General features: G+C 41.6%; 1 protein-coding gene across 2 annotated transcripts in view; it reads left to right on the top strand.

Moving 5' to 3' along the window:
• LOC134338457 (huntingtin-interacting protein 1-related protein-like) overlaps nt 1–18,745 on the top strand; it is a 138,183-nt gene that overhangs the window by 1,695 nt on the left and 117,743 nt on the right. The window contains exon 1 of one of the 2 annotated variants that reach the window (XM_063034277.1): nt 58–154. The exons of the other annotated variant lie outside the window; for it this stretch is intronic. The gene's annotated coding sequence lies outside the window, so the exon portion shown is untranslated. Of the gene's footprint in view, nt 1–57; nt 155–18,745 lie in introns of those variants that run through there. 2 annotated transcript variants of the gene reach the window in all.

The raw sequence follows: 18,745 nt of genomic DNA, 5'->3' as shown, positions 1-18,745 counted from the left end.
CTGCTGTCTTCCGTCCCAGGGATGTTTGGGATCAGGTGTGGTTTAACTGGACGGGAATTGACTAATTAGACAAGTCCCTGTTGGATCTGTCAGCCCGTGTTTTTCATGGAGTGGCTCCTCTCACGTCTGAGGATAGCGCCGACAAATCTCGCCTGTAAGAGTATACCGTCCATTGCCACTGTGAACTAACATAAGCCCTAGAGCATGTGATATCTTGGCGAGATATTTTTAAATGAGGATGTGAAAAGCCATGATTTTTTTTATCGAACCAAATGGAGACTTTATATTTGGGTTGAGCTGCTAAGCGTGTTCGGACTGAAAGGTTGAACGAAGTTTTAAAAAATATCCTAAGTTTTACCTGCAGTGCTGGCTTTTAAAAGTAGTATTTTAGGGAGACAATCAAGTAATTTCATAAGTCATCGGTTAGGGGGAGCCGGTGGTAGATAAGTTACACATTAAAGGAAAGTAGTACTGTACAAATACCCGATCCTCTCCTCTGTGATGTAATACGACTGATCTATTGCGATGTGATGCGTATTATTTTTAACCTCTACACGTCTATTTGGTGTTTGACCAGTTTTGCTGACTCCTGTCCTTGGGCAATTGAGATCTTCTGGCACCTTACTTGGGAGGCTGTTATATTGTTGGGTTTTGAGTGTCGACTATGCAGTGCTTGGCACTTCCTACGATGCCTGCGCGTATATCCCTCTCCCCGTGAAGTCACTGAATAGCAAGCAAGCGCACGAATGGCCCAGTGACACTGCTGCTGTACCCGGACTTAGACCCGTGAGGCTGCCCGATCCACAAGAGATGAAAAACTTGGGCGCCGATTGGTAATCAAAGTTGGGATCTGCGTCAGAGTGCTGTGTCATTAAATTTTGGAGTGCTTGAGCCTGGCCCAAGAATGTGTGTGTGTGTACAGTATTTAAATTTCAGTGCATGCCCTGCTTTAGTATATGAAATGGATTTGTATGTCTGGAAATACTTATTTGACTGCTACCTCTTTGACCAGGCCAGACATTTCCACATACACCTACTTTGATAATAGACATACTTTGAACTATGAACTCTTAAAAAGTAAATTTATTATTAAAGCGCATATATGGCATCACATACCACCCCGAGATTCATTTCCTTGAGGGCATTCACAGTGAATACGAAGAAACACAATAAATGTCATTAAAGAAGCACAATAAAGATATGAAATAGATGCAGATTAATACCAGAACAATATTACACAAAATATGGTCGATGGGAGTAGGCAGTTTAAATGGTTCAGCATGGACTAGATGGGCCAAAGGGCCTGTTTCTGTGCTGTGCTTCTCTATGACTCGAAAAAGCCCATGTGAAGATTAGGTGGATTTTCACCAAGCATGAGAAGCTGTAGTTGATTCTAAGAAGAGAACAGGCAAAAAAAAAAGAAAAAAAAAGCTGAACGAAAAAGCTTTGTGGAGCACCTACGTACGCTCTGTCCGCCTGAAAAACCGGGATCTCCCAGTGGCCACCCATTTTAATTCCACTTCTCATTCCCATTCCGAAATGTCCATCCTTGGCCTCCCCCACTGCCTACACTTAGGTTGGAGGAACAACACTTTATATCCCTCCAACCTGATGGCATGAACATCGATTTCTCAAACTTCTGGTAATGCCCCCCACACCCTCTCCTTCACCATTTCCCATCTCCTTTTCCCCTCTCTCACCTCATCTCCTTGCCCACCCATCACCTCCCTCTGGTGCTCCTCCCCTCTTTTCTTTCTTCCATGACCTTCTGTCTCTTTCACCAATCAACTTCCCAGCTCTTTACTTCATCCCTCCCCCTCCAGGTTTCACCTATCACCTTGTGCTTCCTTCTCCCTTCTCCCTACCTTTAAATCTACTCCTCAGCATTTTTTCTCCAGTTCTGCCCAGAACATGGACTGTACTCTTTTCCTAGATGCTGCCTGGCCTGCTGAGTTCCCCCAGCATTTTGTTTGTGTTGCTCAGATTTCCAGCATCTACAGATTTTCTCTTGTTTGTAGTTGAAAGGTAGATCTCCTTATAATGCCCAGTAGTATGTGATAAAGAATTCTGCATTTCCTTTAGTATCTGTTTTGCATAGTTGACTTTAATGAAGTTGTGTTTTTTTTTGCCTACTTTTGAATTCTCAGCTTTGGTATTAACCTGATTAGGGTTACGTCTGTGTGGTATCTTTTGCCATTATTTCCCTTATGTTTCTGGGCATTTTAATGTTGACTTTGAATTAGGTCTGACATTTTCTGCCCAGTTCTATGCTTCTCAATCAACCTTACTTTTATTTAAGATGGTTCTTAAAACACCTTTCTCTGAAGCTTTTGGTAATCATTCCGTGAAGGCTTAGAACCAGACTGTATTCCTGGGAGGCATATTCAGATGCTACTATATACATAGAGGCTATTTATCATCTCAGGTGAAAATGGAACTTTCCTGTCTTGCTAGCATATGCCCAATACTTTCTTTCCTCCTTGGAGTTATTTATTGTTAGTATTGGGGTGCAATTTATAACAAAGAATTTTGTTTATAGCATTTGTAAGCAAGCTAGATTGAATTTTTAATGAATGACAAATCAGAATTCATGAACAATTTGATGACAAGGAATCATCTTAAAAATTAGGATAACGTGAACACAAGAAATTCTGCAGCTATTAGAAATCTAAAGGAACACATACAAAATGCTGGAGGAACTCAGCAGGTCAGGCAGCATCTGACTGGATTTGAATTCAAGGGAGACTTAAAAAAAATTTTGAATTTTAAATAAAGAAAGTTTTGAAAGCACACAGTAAAAAAAAAATGACCACAGTAAACTAGGCTGTACTGTTGATAGATAAACCTGCTAGTTAAGCTGCAAGGAGCTGAGGAGGAACTGTCTGATATGTTCATATGTCTGTATGTGCCTTTTAGAAATTTGTAGTTTTACAATCAAGGTGCACAAATGAAGTATAATATGGCATGAAGCTTTTTAAAAGAGAGCTAGATAAATACACATGTAGAAATCTGGCAGACTGGAGACCTTTAAAAAGCTACAAACGGATACAGAAGAAAACTAGTAGGAGGGACTAAAAGTGAATGAGTAAAAAACAAAGCTAATAGCAAACATTGATGAATAGATCAATAGGAGAGTGGTATAAAAGACTGTGAGTCCATTTAAATATGATGTAATTGTGGCTCATAGTGAGGAAAGTTGCACACTCATTAACCAAGAATATTTCATCCACTTTCACAGCGGAGAAAATTAAAAAATAGTGGGGTGGGTGGTGGTGTGTTGGGGACTCTGAATAGATTTAAATGAAGGAAACACTAGAACTTCAAATGGACATATTGTTGGTTCCCCATGGCAGAATTTTATAGAAAAAAATTGAAAAGTGCAGCTTTTTAATTGTAATTTCCGAAATCTCTGTGGACTCAGGAACCACTTTCGGATTGGAGCATTTAACTTCTGAGAGGAGAGCTTGAGAAGGACCAGTGAACAAAAACCTGCAGTTTAGTTTCAGTTGTGGTGAGCGGATTGCACTGAGAATGGAGAGAGATAAAAACAGTCTGAAGAAGCAGTGGCCCCGAATTGATGCTTATTTGTTACCTGAAAATCAGGTCATTTCTGGCCAATGCATTCCATCTCCTGGTGAGGTGACTGGCGAGATGCTTATGCATGTTGACTTCCTGGAGGTATTTGATGTTCACACTAAGGTCATTAGTGAAAACAAGAAATCCTGTAAATCATGGAAATGTTTGATAGGACATAGAGGAAGTGTGCTCTCCAATTGGCCACACCAGGTTTGGTGTATCTCCTGCCATGTGCAGTTTCTGTTTCTTAGTATGTTAGTAATGAAGATAAAGAAACAGGGAATTGTACATCTGAGTGTGCAGACAAATTAATTGGAAACATAGGGTGTTATAAAGGATCTCGGCCCGAAACGTCTACTGTACCTCTTCCTAGAGATGCTGCCTGGCCTGCTGCGTTCGCCAGCAACTTTGATGTGTGTTGGTTGGATAAACTCTAGTAGGTTTTGTGTTCAATCATTTTTCATGATTGGAATTCAGAAATACAAAGTGGTGCCCTTCAGGTTGTTTTTTTACCCTTATTAATTTTGTATTCTTGAAATGGTCAATAACTTAAGTGGTTAACAAAGGTACCTACTAATGAAGTGGCTTACAAAGCCAAGGTTGTTGGAACAGTTATTCACCAGAAATAATCCCTGAAAGAGTGAGAGTGCTAAAGTAGAAGATGTTATTGGTGTTACACATGACTTGCATGTTACAGTGAGAGACTGGAATTGTTAAGGAACAAAGTGATTTAGTGGCTCAGGTAAATGAGTTACAAAAAGTTGGCAGAAAGGTTGAAGAACTCATTGCGTTATTTATTTATTTATTGAGCTACACCACAGAATAGGTCCTTCGAGCCATGCCAACCAGCAAGCGCGATTTAACCCTAGTCTAATCATGGGACAATTTACAATGACCAATTAACCTACTAACTGGTACATTTTTGGACTGTGGGTGAAACCGGAGCACCCAGAGGAAACCCACATGATCACGGGGAGAACGTACAAACTCCTTACAGACAGCGGCGGGAATTGAACCCAGATCGCTGGTACAATAAAGCATTGTGCTAACCACTACACTACAGTGCCACCCCACTGGTTGGTTCATGTACTGCGTCATTTATTTCAAATGGACTTGAATTCAAAAGTGAACAAGTTCTATGATATATAGAACCATGATCAGAATATCTAGAATACTTTGTATCTGAGTAGCAACCCTTGGGAAAATCTAGCAACACACATAAAAGTTGCTGGTGAATGCAGCAGGCCAGGCAGCATCTCTAGGAAGAGGTGCAGTCGACGTTTCAGGCCGAAGTCCTGACGAAGGGTCTCGGCCTGAAACGTCGACTGCACCTCTTCCTAGAGATGCTGCCTGGCCTGCTGCGTTCACCAGCAACTTTTATGTGTGTTGCTTGAATTTCCAGCATCTGCAGAATTCCTGTTGCTTGGGAAAATCTAACTGGTTTTGGAATGGATGTTTCAGATATACCGTAATTATTTCAAAGGTTTAAAGATCAAAATTATAAGGATAGTTGGCAACACACTAGCACACTTTTATGGGTTTAGAAGGTTGATGGAAATTGTCTCGTCAAGGTACTTGAAATATAATGGTTTAAATTAGATAAATCGATTTCAGAGAATAGATGCAGAGAAACTTTGCTTCTGCAAAGTATGCATGACTGCAATGAGTCAGGAATATTTTTTAGAAGTAACCATCTTATCTTCAATTAAGAATGCTAATAGTCAAACTGAAGGTTAATTACACAAAGGATACAATATTTATCTCCGCTGTTACATATTGTAACCCAGTCAAGTTTTCCATAGCAGGGGAGATGTCTTTCACTGCCCCACAAGAGATTATCTGGGAGTTGTGGCACTTGCATATTTGCATTTGATTAACAATGAATTATAGTGAATATATGTCCCAGGCATGAGGAAATAAGTTGGAGTCACCTTATACTGTTGGAAATAAATCATTTATATAACTACTATGCGGTGAAATGCCAGGTCAACCGTGCTAATAATATCATCAAACTGTTCCAATTTTTTTCTTGAACTATAAGTATTAATTAACATCCTATGTTCGTTTTGGGAGCCTACTTTTCTGTCCAGTGTGCATCATTTTAGTGGAACAAGGGTTCTGACACACAGAAACACACAAGATGATGGGTATTTTATAAGTATCTCCTCTACCAAAGTGGTGTTTGGTCAAGATACAGGTGGTCTACCAACCTGCCCCTCGTCAATTCTTGTTCAAAGTACATTTATTATCAAAGTACATATGCAGTATACAACCCTGAGATTCATCTTCCCACAGACAGCCACGAAACAAAGGAAACCATGGAACCAATTTAAAGAAAAACATCAAACCCCCAATGCACAAAAAAGAACAAATTGTGCCAACAGCAAAAAAAAGGCCTAAAACTCAGAATACAGAACACCAAACCACAAAGGCGTTGAAAAATTACCGACGATTAAGAATGAGAGTGAGCTCCTGAAAACTATAGAACATTTTCCTATTTTGGAAAGCAGCTCTCGGTGAAGACAGACATTGAAATTCACTAATGCCTTCAGTATGCCAGTTTAGTCTTTAGCCATTTGAGGAAAAGAGACTTCAGATCTGGCAGCATGCTGAGTAATTATGGTTCCTACTGTCCCATGTGCTTTGGAGATTTTGCTGGATGTCCCAAAACAGGAGAATTATGACTAATGTTGTCTCCTCAAAGTCCGTTGGCAGGGTGGATGGACCAGGAGAGTCATCTCCAATAAGACCATATCACCAACGTTGAAGATGTGATCACACTCAGCCAGCTGTTGCAAACCTCACATCAGACCCTAGAACCAATAATCACATCTGAATTCGGTAATGTCAAGAGATTTCCAGGAGGACAATGAAAACATCTAAAGGACATTCTCTAAACCTCATTAAAGAAGGGTAACAGCTTTGTAGACTGACCTGCAGCTGCTTAAAATGGAGAAGGAACATCAGGAAGGACACTGATCAGCTAGAGTATATGATGGGACACGCGCATAAGCATCTGAAAGAGTGGACAATGCCATCTGCCCCATCATTATCACCTGCTCAGCCAAAGTCAGAGCCCATGGAAGCTAGGCAAGGCACTTTGAATACCTCAGACCTACACAACTGGGATAGAAGCAAGTGATCCTCGACCCACTTGAGGAGATTGAACAAAAGTTCTCATTTAATGTCCATAACTTGAGGAGATTCTGGTGACCCTGGTTTTATAATTAATGTAGATATTTTTAGTCTTGTGGATATGGTTGCCTGCCCTGATGAGGTCTGAAATACATTCTAAGTAATTAGTGACAGGGGCAGAGGATATTAGAATTAATCTTAGTGGTTTGCACAGAGGACAACTAATGCCTACCTATTATAAATAGAGTGTGGCATGAATCAGTCACCCATATTGTCGCTTTCTCAGCTGTTCCTGTGGTTATGTATATTGTATGTTGGGGAATATGTTTTAGAAACCCCATTTTTGATGTAAAATGTATCCATGATTGTATAAACAATGCTGGCATCATATAGGAGGATTCCAAGTTCAAAGTATATTTATTAAAGTAATGCATATTTTGATAACTCTTAGAGTGATTTTTGTGTTTAGGACATATACAATTAGCAATTGACCTTGACTACCAGTCTTCAGATCTGAATATGTATTGTGGATTTAATTTGGAGTCTAGCTCTGAACAGTGGGTTCCGAAAAGCCGTGAATCCCAGTCCAGACAATGCCGATTAAAATTCATTTGGATGTCTGTGGTGTGGATGTGAATCAGGAGGTGTGAAGGTTGTGTGTGGCATTGTCCATACATTGTAAATATGGACTTGTGCTTTGACGTTTGGCACATAAAATATCGAGCCCCACGTTGGGCCAGCTGACCTTTCGACCGAAAGCATCTCTGTATAATGCCTGCTGTACCTTGTTTTGTCGAATAAAGAAGCTGCTTTGTATCTACCAGTACTTTTCTCTGGTGACTTCATTCACGCAACAACAATGACTTGTCAAAAAGCATGGTTTCCTGTCACATTTGTAATGGATTTTTAATTCTAAGTTGACTTGAACAAGGCTAATGCTGCTTCACTGCCGAAATATAGTAAATTGGGACCTAATCATTTCTGTGATTTTGAGTCCAATGTGCCTCGATCTCTTTCCAGTGATGACTACCTGTTCATGTTGAAAATGGTAATCTTCAGTTCCAGTAGTCACTTTGCCACATTACTGGTCTGCAGTTCTTGTACTTTAAGAACTGTTGTATTGCGTTCTTTATTTCGAGATACAGCGTGGATCAGACCCCACAGCCCTTCAAGCCATGCTGACCAGCAACCCACCGATTTAACACTAGCCTGATCACAGGACGATTTACAATGACCAATTAACCTACTATAACGCCCTGGGAAAAGTTTCACTGCTAATGTAATGGTTGTTCTGTAGCAGCAGTGTTTGGGTTATGACTAGAGATAACGGGGGCTTTGGAATGTGCGCTGTCCAATGAAGGGGGTGTTTTTTTTCCTTGTTGTGTGCCTGAGAGCGAGTTGTTCTAGGTCTTTTGGTTCGGCAGAAGATGGAGTGAGCCAGATATCAGCAACATGGTGAATGTCTTAGCCATCAAGCAGCATCCACACAGTCAAGAGGTCTTGCACCTCAGATTTCACGTGCCTGGCGGGGCCAGAGACTGTCTTCCCTAGACAAATGCCGCCGGCCGAACCTGGAGGTTACACTATTAAACAGTACGCCCTTGGACTGTGGCAGGAAACTGGAGCACCGGGAGGAAACCCATGCGCACACGGGAAGGACATTCAGACGTACTTACAGATGACGCTAGAACTGAACTCCGACGCCCCGAGCTGTAATAGTGTCATGCTAACTGCTCCACTCTGTGGAGCGTGGCCAAGTGGTTAGGGCATTGGACTAGCGATCTGAAGGTCGTGGGTTTGAGCCTCCGCCAAGGCGGCGTGTGTGGCCTTGAGCAAGGCACTTAACCACACAATGCTCCATTCTACCCAGCTGAGAATGGGTACCGTCAAAAATGCTGGGGGTTAACCTCGCGATAGACTGGCGTCCTATTGGGGGGAGGGAGTCTCGTACTCTCAGTCGCTTCACGCCACGGAAACCGGCATAAGCACCGGCCCGATAGGCCACAAGGCTCGTGACAGACTTAGAAACTGCTACACTACCATGGAGCTTATTACTAGACTGTTGCTTACCCAGATTCCATCTTTGCATTTCCAGTCAGATGTTGCAGCCTTCAATTGTGCATTAATTCCTTCACGAGTCCCTATCTCAAATATATTTCTTGCCAGTCACCATACCCCTCCCTAACTTTACAAACTGCAGGTTACATAAACCCGTTGTACCCTGAGTTACTCTCTATGTAATTCTGCACACTTCCTGCGACTCAAAAAAAAATAGCGGTCCAGTTCCTCCTTGTTGTTCATTTCTAATCCGCCAAGTGTAATACAACCTCATCAGTAAACCTTTGCTCTTTGCTCTTTTATGTTCGTCTTCATGGAAGAGGAGATATTCTGTGTTTTCAAGGGAGTACTGTAAAAATGCTGTTGTTGAAAATAGGAACTTTGGAATGAATGTGGAATATAGTTTTCACATTGTAAATTTTACTTCCCTTTTTGGTGTGTAGGTATAAATACAACTTACTTGGGGGAATGTTAATATGCTTGTCTCTGAAATGATTCAAAGTTCAAGGTTCATTTATTATGAATGGGCCAAATGGCCTAAGTCTGCTCCTAGCTTATGGTTTTATTATCATAGTATATTGACTTGGTTGCTGTGTGTGTGTGTGTGTGTGTGTGCGCGCGCGCATTTTTGTAACGGTAGGAAGGTAAATTTAAGTGAAATTTAGTTGCCCTATCTTGAATTTTGATTTTGCAAAATAATTTTGTAGAAAAAGCTGAATAATGAATTTTAAAAGGATAATTGCTTTCAGTTTTTGAAGGTTGCATGTATGTAGTGAACTAGCCATGACGCAAATAGTAAACTCTTATCAGTGCCAGTTAAACCAAATGAAAATAATTTCTGGTTAAGTGGTGGGTGGATGACGTTTTAACCTTTGTTCTGTGAGAAGAAATGAGAGAAATTGAAAGTTATGAGTGACAATTAGCTTGAGTATGATGGCAAAAGTAATTCAGAGGCAAAACCAACTCAACTGAAAATGTTTTCTTTATAAGAATAAATTTAGTCTTTTATCACTTTGCTCAGTTACTCTGCCCGAATACTTTAACTTCCATTGCCAATGCATACACTCATGGATTTCACCCAGTTAACAATATTTTATTGACACACTTTGTGATGAATGTCAGGGCACAGCTGAGCCAAATCCTAAATTCATAAGGGTAGTTTCAGTACTCTACTCCTTCCAACACACATACAGATGTGCTGAGGGTTTGAGGAAATACAGAAAAATCAGCTAATGTTTCAGATATGTCCTTCCTTCCTTCTACACAACAATGATTCAGCTACCAACCTTTTCTGCATTTTTGTTATTGTGCATTCTGAAGTATAGGAGAAAAATATTTGCCCCTGTTGCTTAGATAGCTTAAGGTGTGCTCCAGAAAGAAAGGTGAATTAGAGGATATTGTACATTGAAGGTAATGCAATTGAATCAATTTTTCTCTGACATAATGGAATCATTTTTAACTGGTTACAATGGTGCAAAGAGGACTGTTGAATGCAGATTACATGACGACATTTGCTCAGATGGAATTAGTGCAGGAAATTCTACCTTTAAATTTATAAATTACACACAGACAGCTTTATAACATGATTAGGAATGGCTTAGCCTCTTTCTTTTAATAAGATTTCCACTTTCACCTGGGCATATTTAAACTCTGCGATGTGAGTACAATTTATAAAGTGACCCAATTGATATTATGAACATGATTAAGGTATTGGTGTGCTGTCATCTCCTGGAGTATGGAGGGGTCAAATGAAAGGGAGTGAGTGTCTTGGTTAGACTTCCTGTGGCTGTAGCTATTCACAAAGGTGTGTTGCAATTAATACCATGATGCAAGAATCCTTTGCCTGAATTGTGCCCAATGATTTTTTTTTGTTTTGCTGGAGTTGTCTGAAATCTGATATTTCTGTAAACTAAACTTCTGTACAAAATGTTGTTTCCCTCATTGTCACACCCTCTCTGTTTCTGTCTGGTTCATTCATGTTCTCTCTCTGTGTCTCACTGTGTCTGTCTCTGTCTCGCTGTCCATGTCCTGCTTGTTTTCTTTCTTTCTTTCTTTCTTTCTCTCTCTCTCCTCTCTCTCTCATTCTCTCTCTCATTCTCTCTCTCTCTCTGTCTCTCATTTGCTCTCTCTCTCTCTCTCATTTTCTCTGTATTGGAAATTATGTGAGCAGTCTTTCTAAGAGTTGACATTAGTTACTGAGGCAGTGTGAAAGCAAACATCCCTGGAGATGCAGTGTGACATGACTAAACCTGACAACGAAGACGCTAGGTTCATCCTGGAACAGTAGAGTATTTGTGTGATCCAATTAACCCTGTTGCCCCTGGGTTTGGGAGGAGGCGAAAGACATTAAATATTCTGTTTGTGATCACTCTTCCTGAAACTTTGACATTATAATAGAAACCATGATAAAATAGGACAGATATTGACAAAATATTTCGAAAGGATTTAGCTAGCAAAGATACACGTTTAAAAGTGAAATATTGGAATAGACTTTTTAAAGACTGTGCAGTTATTTTTAAAAATTGGTTTGGGATTTGCTGTTTTTCCTGTTTATTTCTGTTGAATCTTTGAGACTGTTTTGTTTGAACCCTCATGGGAATCTAGATTGGCAGGCTTCCTAAGGTAGACAAGGACAGAATTCAACAAGGTGGAGTCATTAACTCAGGATGCTTCAATGATTTTTGTCATTTTAATGCTCTTACTTTGGCTCTCTTGTTTTGTTGAGCTGACAGTATTTCAGAGCCAGTTCCCTCACTACATTTGCAATTTACCACCAATCAAATTAAGTTCTGAGATCTAGTCAAATTGCAGGAAACAAGCCGATTTTAAATCTTAATTGTAAACCTTAGGGTCAGCTGTAAACCCACATTAAACGGGAAAACCATTGAAAATTAAATTTGCTTCACTGTAAGGTGATGAGATGCAGATTGATTCTGTTAAATTAGAATATATTGATCTCTTCTCAACTATTTTTATAGAATATAGTGATTTACGGTTAATTTTATGCAAATGAAGGAAAGCTTTCGAAGAATTACTTTTGGCATCTCTAGCACTTCTAGAAGTGGCAGGAGAACAGCTCTGATTTGTGAATGGTGTGTGTTGATAATGGGTTATTATTATTGAAGCCAGTGAGTAGCTTGATCGCTTCCTTGTCTGTTACCCATTTCCTCAGAATTATCTTTACTCACCCTCATCCTGCGTGTTCTTTGATATAAGTCTGCTGCTTTTTTCCATGCCATTTCACCTTTTATCTATGGCTTCATCATATTTGGACATACCTACACTCAAGTACCTCTTTGTTGTGAATAGGAGGTACCTAATAAAGTGGCCACTGAGTTGCATGTTCGTGGTCTTCTGTTCTGTGGCCCAATACTTGAAGGATCGATGCGTTGTGCATTCAGAGATGCTTTTCTGCACACCACTCTTGTAACGCGCGGTTATTTGAGTTACTGTTGCCTTCCTGTCATCTTGAACCAGTCTGGCCATTCTCCTCTGACCTCTCACATTCGCAAGGCATTTTCTCCCACAGAACTGCTGCTTACTGGACGATTTTTGTGTACCCCGCCTTTTTCTGTAAACCCTAGCATGAAAACTCCCAAGAGATTCACAGTTTCTGATACTCAGACAGTCCCGTCTGGCACCACGGTCCAAGTCACTGTAGATCACATTTCTTCCCCATTCTGATGTTTGGTCTGAACAACAACTAAACCTTTTGACCGTGTCTGCATGCTTTTATGCATTGAGTTGCTGCCACATGATTGGCTGATTAGATATTTGCATTAATGAGCAGGAGTACAGGTGCACTAATACAATGGCCACTGAGTGTGTTCCAATGTTGTCCTAGCTGGTCACCTACCCCTTTGGTCAGTAAACTTCAACTGCTTTACTGCCTGCTGATTGTATCCTGTTCGCTCTCTATCTAGCCAACGCAAAGATCCTGGTGCCTTTAATTTAATAAACAATCTTGCCTTATCATTCCCTAACTCTGTAATCTCTTCCCATCTTAATTTTATTTGTATTTTCTGTTTCTGTGACCTTGCGTTTCACTTTCTCTTTACCCTGCTATTGCTTGCCACGTCCGCCTAGACTCTATGCTCTGCGATGCCCTTTTTAAACGCCCTCTTCACTTCTTGTCTTTCTCCTGCTTTAAGATGCTCCTTTTAAAAACCTGCCCCTTTGGTCACGCTTTTCACTTTTGTTGATTTATTAATTTCTGAAGCACCATGAAAATGTTGTTCCACGTACAGGATACTTCCTTGGAAGTGCACCTTCACAAAGCAGTTTCATCTTTCTGCAGGTGAAAATTGAATTCTCGCGTGAGCTGAATGCGCGCAGGGGCAATTCGGGGGGGGGGCGCCATTTCACGTCACATGGAAAATCCCACTAACATTCCCCTGCTGCTGTGGTGCATGCGTATGACAGCTGTGTTTGCTATTTCCTGCATCAGATAGCAGGGGCGTCACCATTTCTTTTTGCAGTGGTGTTTGCCCGGGAACTTGGGGGCTCGTATTTGGACTTGCTTGGGACAGCAAGAAATAACTTTGGTCCCTCAATGCTGGGGGACTTGTACACTGCATGCCTTATGTGAGGGCCAACCCCCAATCACCCCTTCAAATTCTATTCTTTTCCTCACCGTCCTCCTGAGCTCAGGTTAAGGAGTGGAGAGCTAATTGTAGATAATGATACACCATTCCTGGTCTGCTGTGACTGTCGTGCTTGGTGCTGGATAAATCAGGTGGGCACTGCAGTTGCACATTAGAGCTCTTGTGCTGTGCAACTAGTAATGCGCACAACTAGTAATAGTGTGAATAATTATTACAACCTCTGCAATTACATGTTAATAATTAAAGACGATCATCATCAGCGACGTCACGGGCCGAAGAGCCCATACGGTGAGCCTGGCGCAGCCTTCTCAATAACGGTGCAAAGAATCGCAACGCTGAAACAAAAACGGGACGGCGGCAGCGGGAAGAACGGGCAGCAGGCAGCTCGACGACAGAAGCTTTGCACGCTTGCCCTACGGTGTGGGGAGGTACCTCCTAGCCCGGACTGGACTTAGCAGTCACCTCTGGGCGCACAAGTAACCACCGCACCCACTCAAGGACGTCAGTGGTCGTTACCACTCGCACGATGGACATGCTCGCAGTGCTGTATTGTTCAATGTAGAATGCGACAGTAACTTTTGCTGTAACTTTTATAGTTTAATTGCAACTGTTTTGATTTACAGTTATGCAATGATTTTAAAAATTGGCAACTTAAGCTCTTTCATGACTTTTTAAATCTGCCAGGCGTCAGTAGAGTTTTACTCTTTCACTTTCTTTGGCAGTTTAGTACTTTGTTCAGTTTTACAACAGTTACGATATATGATGTATGAACTTCTAAGTGGTTTATTTATTGTCAAGCTGATAGTATTCGTCTAAGTACAGGTGGTGATTAGATTCTACATGAAAATAAATAGTTATTCTCTTGAGGAATTGGTTAGTTCAAAGCATCAAGAAATTAAAGTACAATTTATAGCAATCTTATGCCTTTGCACTGTTCAACTTCCGCAAAACAACAGATTTCACGTCATATGGTTTCCGCAAAATAAATAATGGTCCAATTAGACCTAACCAAGTGCTTTAAGATGGCCAGATGGAAGTTCACAAAAATGTTTCCAGGATCGAAAGGCTTATGGTATGAGGAGTGGTTGATATCTCTGGGCCTGTACTCGCTGGAATTCAGAAGAATGAGGGGGAGATCTCTTTGAAACATGTCAAATGTTGGAAGGTCTTGATTGAGTGGATGTGGAGGGGACATTTCCTATGGTGGGAGAATCTAAGACCAGAAGACACAGCCACAGAATAGAGCGCTGTCCTTTTAGAGCAGAGATGTGTGGGAATTTCTTTAGCCAGAGAAAGGGGAATCTGTGCAATTTGTTGCCAGAGGAGGCCAAGTATATTCAAGGAAGAGGCTGATAGGTTCTTGATTAGTCAGGGCATGAAGGGATATGGGGAGAAGACAGGAGACTGGGGCTGAGAGGGAAAATGGATAGGCCATGACAAAATGGCGGAGCAGACTTGATGGGCCAAATGGCCTAATTCTGCTCCCCTATCTTATGGTTTTCTATAAGACAGTGATACCAACCCTGATTCTGAACTCGTATCCTGAAAAGCACTCTGGTGATTTTTGGCTGTATTTACAGAGAACTGTTTGCTTTGCTGTGTATTCTTATGATAAAGAAGGCAATTTCATTCTTACATTTTGAACATTATCTACCTTGTGTGCCTTTCTAAAATGCATTTCCATATTTAAAAAAAAATTAAGATGTTATTATCCTTCATGGCCATAAGGTTATTTGATAAATGAAGGGCATTAAAGAGAGTTTCGTTTGACTCACCTTCCGCCTTTAGAATCTTCGTGTTCTGCGTGCTCCATTAAGATTTGCCCTCGAGCCCCGATTGTGTTGATTTCTAGTAGTCTGCGTTAGCTCTAATTGGAACATTATTTTCTTTACTTTGCGGAAGCTCTTCCAGTCAGCAGGTGCTCCCTAATGTGATTGAAATCAGGAACTCTCTGTGACCACTGCAACTGTCTTGGACTTAATTTAGTTTGCTCTGGAGTCGATTGAAACCATACCCCTCCTCCCCCCCACTCAATTCAAACATCCCCCCCCCCCCCCACTTCCCTCTCAGTCCTGAAGAAGGGTCTCGGCCCGAAACGTCAACTCTTCACTCTTTTCTATAGATCCTGCCTGACCTGCTGCGTTCCTCCAACATTTTGTGTGTGTTGCATTGATTGAAACCATCTACTTGTCTTTATGGTCTGTTGTCACATTTTATTTAGGAATAAGTACTCCAGCTGTGTTGCAACAGTAGCAGTAAGTGAGCGTCTGCAGATTTCCTCGTGTTTGCACAGTAAATAAGTTGGTCATTTTCTTAAAAACAAGTAAAACTGGCTCCTGATTCACATTTACGTATTTGGATGTTCATCCAGAAGTAACAAGTAAGAGACTGGAGATAGCTGCCTCATGTTTACAACTACAAATAGAATTAATAGAGAAGGATCTGCTGGTAATTATGACCTCCTTTGCATTACATTTACATATTTTGCTCAGGTTAATGGAAGTGGATATAAGCTGCAGATTTGTGGGCCATTCAACCTTTTTTGGAGAGACTGGGTTTGTTTTCTTTGAAGTGGAAAAGACTGAAGTGGGTTGGGGAGGGGGGGGGGGTGTCCTGACAAATTTATGCGGAGCTTTCGTGGTGACAGATCTTTCCCTTTAGCTGTGATATCTGTAAGCAGGTGGATGCAAGGAAGAATTGGCTCACCCCGGGGGAAGTTGAAACCAGGAAGCACCTTCTAAGGGGTGGTGGGGCCAGGAACCCTTGCCTCATTTCAGAAGCATTTAGAATCTAAATTTTAGACGAACCCCTGGAGCACCATGTCGAGGAGCAACAAGAGCTGTGGAATAGGATTCACAGTGATGGGCACCTGATGGTTCGCATGACAATACTTCGAAGAACCTGTTTCTGTGCTCTGCTGTGGGGCCGGGTGGGTGCTGTGCTCAAAGGAATGGGGGTGCCCTGTGAAAGGTGCCTTCAATGTCTGTAAGGAATGATGCTTGGCCGTGTGGCCTGGATGTGGAAATTGTTTTGTGTTTTTTTTTAAGCGTGAACTCCAAAAGGAAGTGCAGACACAGGCGAATCAGAAATATCTGCTATAGAACAGGACAGCATGATGCTGGCCCTTCAGCCCATAATGCTGTGCCAACCGCTTAACTAATTCCAAGATCGACTTAGCCCTTCCCTCCCATATAACCCCCCCATTTTTCTTTCATCATTGTGCCTAAAAATGTGACAAATGCCTTTGCCTCTATCACCTTCATGTCCACATGATGCATGCACGTACCACTCTCTGTGTAAAGAAAACTGCCTCTGTCATCCCCCCCCCTTATATTTTCCTCCAATTACCTTAAAGTTATACCCCTTCCTATTAGCCATTTCCGCCCTGGGGACTATCTCTGGCTATCCACTCTATCTATGCCTCTTATCATCTTGTATCAAGTCCTTCTCTCCAAAGAGAAAAAGTCCTAGCCCACTCACCTTGTCCTCGTAACACATGCTCTCTAACCTGCGAATCATCTCCTCTGCACCCTCTCTAAAGCTTCCACATCCTTCCTATAATGAGATGACCAGAACAGAACACACGACTCCAAGTGAAGTCTAACCGGAGTTTTATAGAGCTGCAGTATTACCTCATACTTCTTGAGCTCAATCCCGCAAAGCAGAATATATACCATCTGCCACCACCCCCTGCCTTCTGTGGCTAAGTCAATTCTGAATCCACACAGCCAAGTTTCCCTGGGCCCTATGCTTCCTGACTTTTTGAATAAACCTACTGTGGGGAACCTTGTGTAGTGACATACTGGAAACCATATCCACCACGTCCACCGCTCTGCCTTCATCAATTTGTTTTGTCACTTCCGTGAAGAATTCCTTCAGGCTTGTGAGCATGATCTGCCTCTCACAAAGCTATATTCACTGTCCCTAATCAGATGATGCTTCTCAAAATGCTTTGCACAAACCTGTTTCTAAGACCCATCTCCAATAGTTTGCCCACCACTGACAGAACGCTATCTTGCTTTATTCATGGAAAAATCAAATTTCAATTGAATAGCACTGGAAATTGAATACCAAGGCAGGTTGATAGGTTCTTGATTGGACATGGTTTCAAAGGTTACAGGGAGAAGGCCAGAAACTGGGGTTGAGGAGGAGAAAAAAAAGAACAGCCATGATTAAATGGTGGAGCAGACTCGATGGGCCAGATGGTCTAATTCTGCTCCTAAGTCTTGTGGACTAATGAAGGGTCTCAGTCCAAGACATGTTTAGTCCTTTCCATGGATGCTACCTGACCTGCTGAGTTCCTCCAAATTTTTCTCTGTGTTCCTCTGGAGTTCCGGCATCAGAATCTCTTGTGTTTACAAACATTTTTTTCTTTTTGCTTCAATTTTACAATTTTAATCTGAATACCCAGGGCAGTTACAGTTTATCTCTACTGGCAAAGAGATGGTGGATATACAGTGAGGAGAGGCCCTCCTCTTGTACTATAGATCTCCACGGTTCTCTGGTCAGTCATCCACTTGCTGAGAGGTTAAACTGGAAGAAAAGATTTAATAGTTGAGATGGAACAGTGAAGCTCTGCTAACTTTGGGCAGCTAGTGGGGATTGGACTGGTTGAGGTCTACAGCAGCTTCGTGAGGAAAGGTTTCAGACGTGCTTCTCATTCCTTATGTTGCTTTTTCTCCTGTCTGACCACTGTAAATATTGGTTTGCCATAGCCAGCAAAGCATAAAGTTGTCAAACGTTGTTGGCCATAGCCTCAGAATTACTGAAGCGAGGAAATGATAGCATATTGAGCTGTATGTAATGCCCTGAGGACATCTTGCCACAGATCTACAGCTTTTGTTTGCATAATTGTTATACTTCACACCCACATCCTCCAGAATTTGGTTTCTCACCTCAGTTCAATAAAGTTGAGGGTAGTTCTTCAGCTTTAAATTGATACATATATAAGTGAATTAAAAACCTGTGAAGCAACCTTTAAAAATTGCAATATAAGCTTGGTTATTGTGCCACTTGGGGGTGGATTTATCGGCACCCAATTGCCCACCATTGAGAACATCTACCATAACTGCTGCTTGGGCAGGACGAAAAGCATTATCACCTCACCCTAAGCATGGACTTTTTATTCTCACACTACAGGAGCCTCCGCTCCCGCACCAGCAGGCACAGGAAGAGCTTCTTCCCTGAGGCTGTGACCCTGCTGAACCTCACATCACAGCGCTAAGCAGTATTACACCCATATTGTACTGTCTCAAGCAACACACATAAAAATTGCTGGTGAATGCAGCAGGCCAGGCAGCATCTATAGGAAGAGGTACAGTCGACGTTTTGGGCCGAGACCCTTTGTCAGGACTAACTGAAAGAAGAGATAG

The sequence above is a fragment of the Mobula hypostoma genome, chromosome 27 (genome assembly GCF_963921235.1).
Source record: "Mobula hypostoma chromosome 27, sMobHyp1.1, whole genome shotgun sequence".
Lineage (NCBI taxonomy): Eukaryota > Metazoa > Chordata > Chondrichthyes > Myliobatiformes > Myliobatidae > Mobula > Mobula hypostoma.
This window is presented reverse-complemented; position numbering and strand designations above follow the sequence as displayed.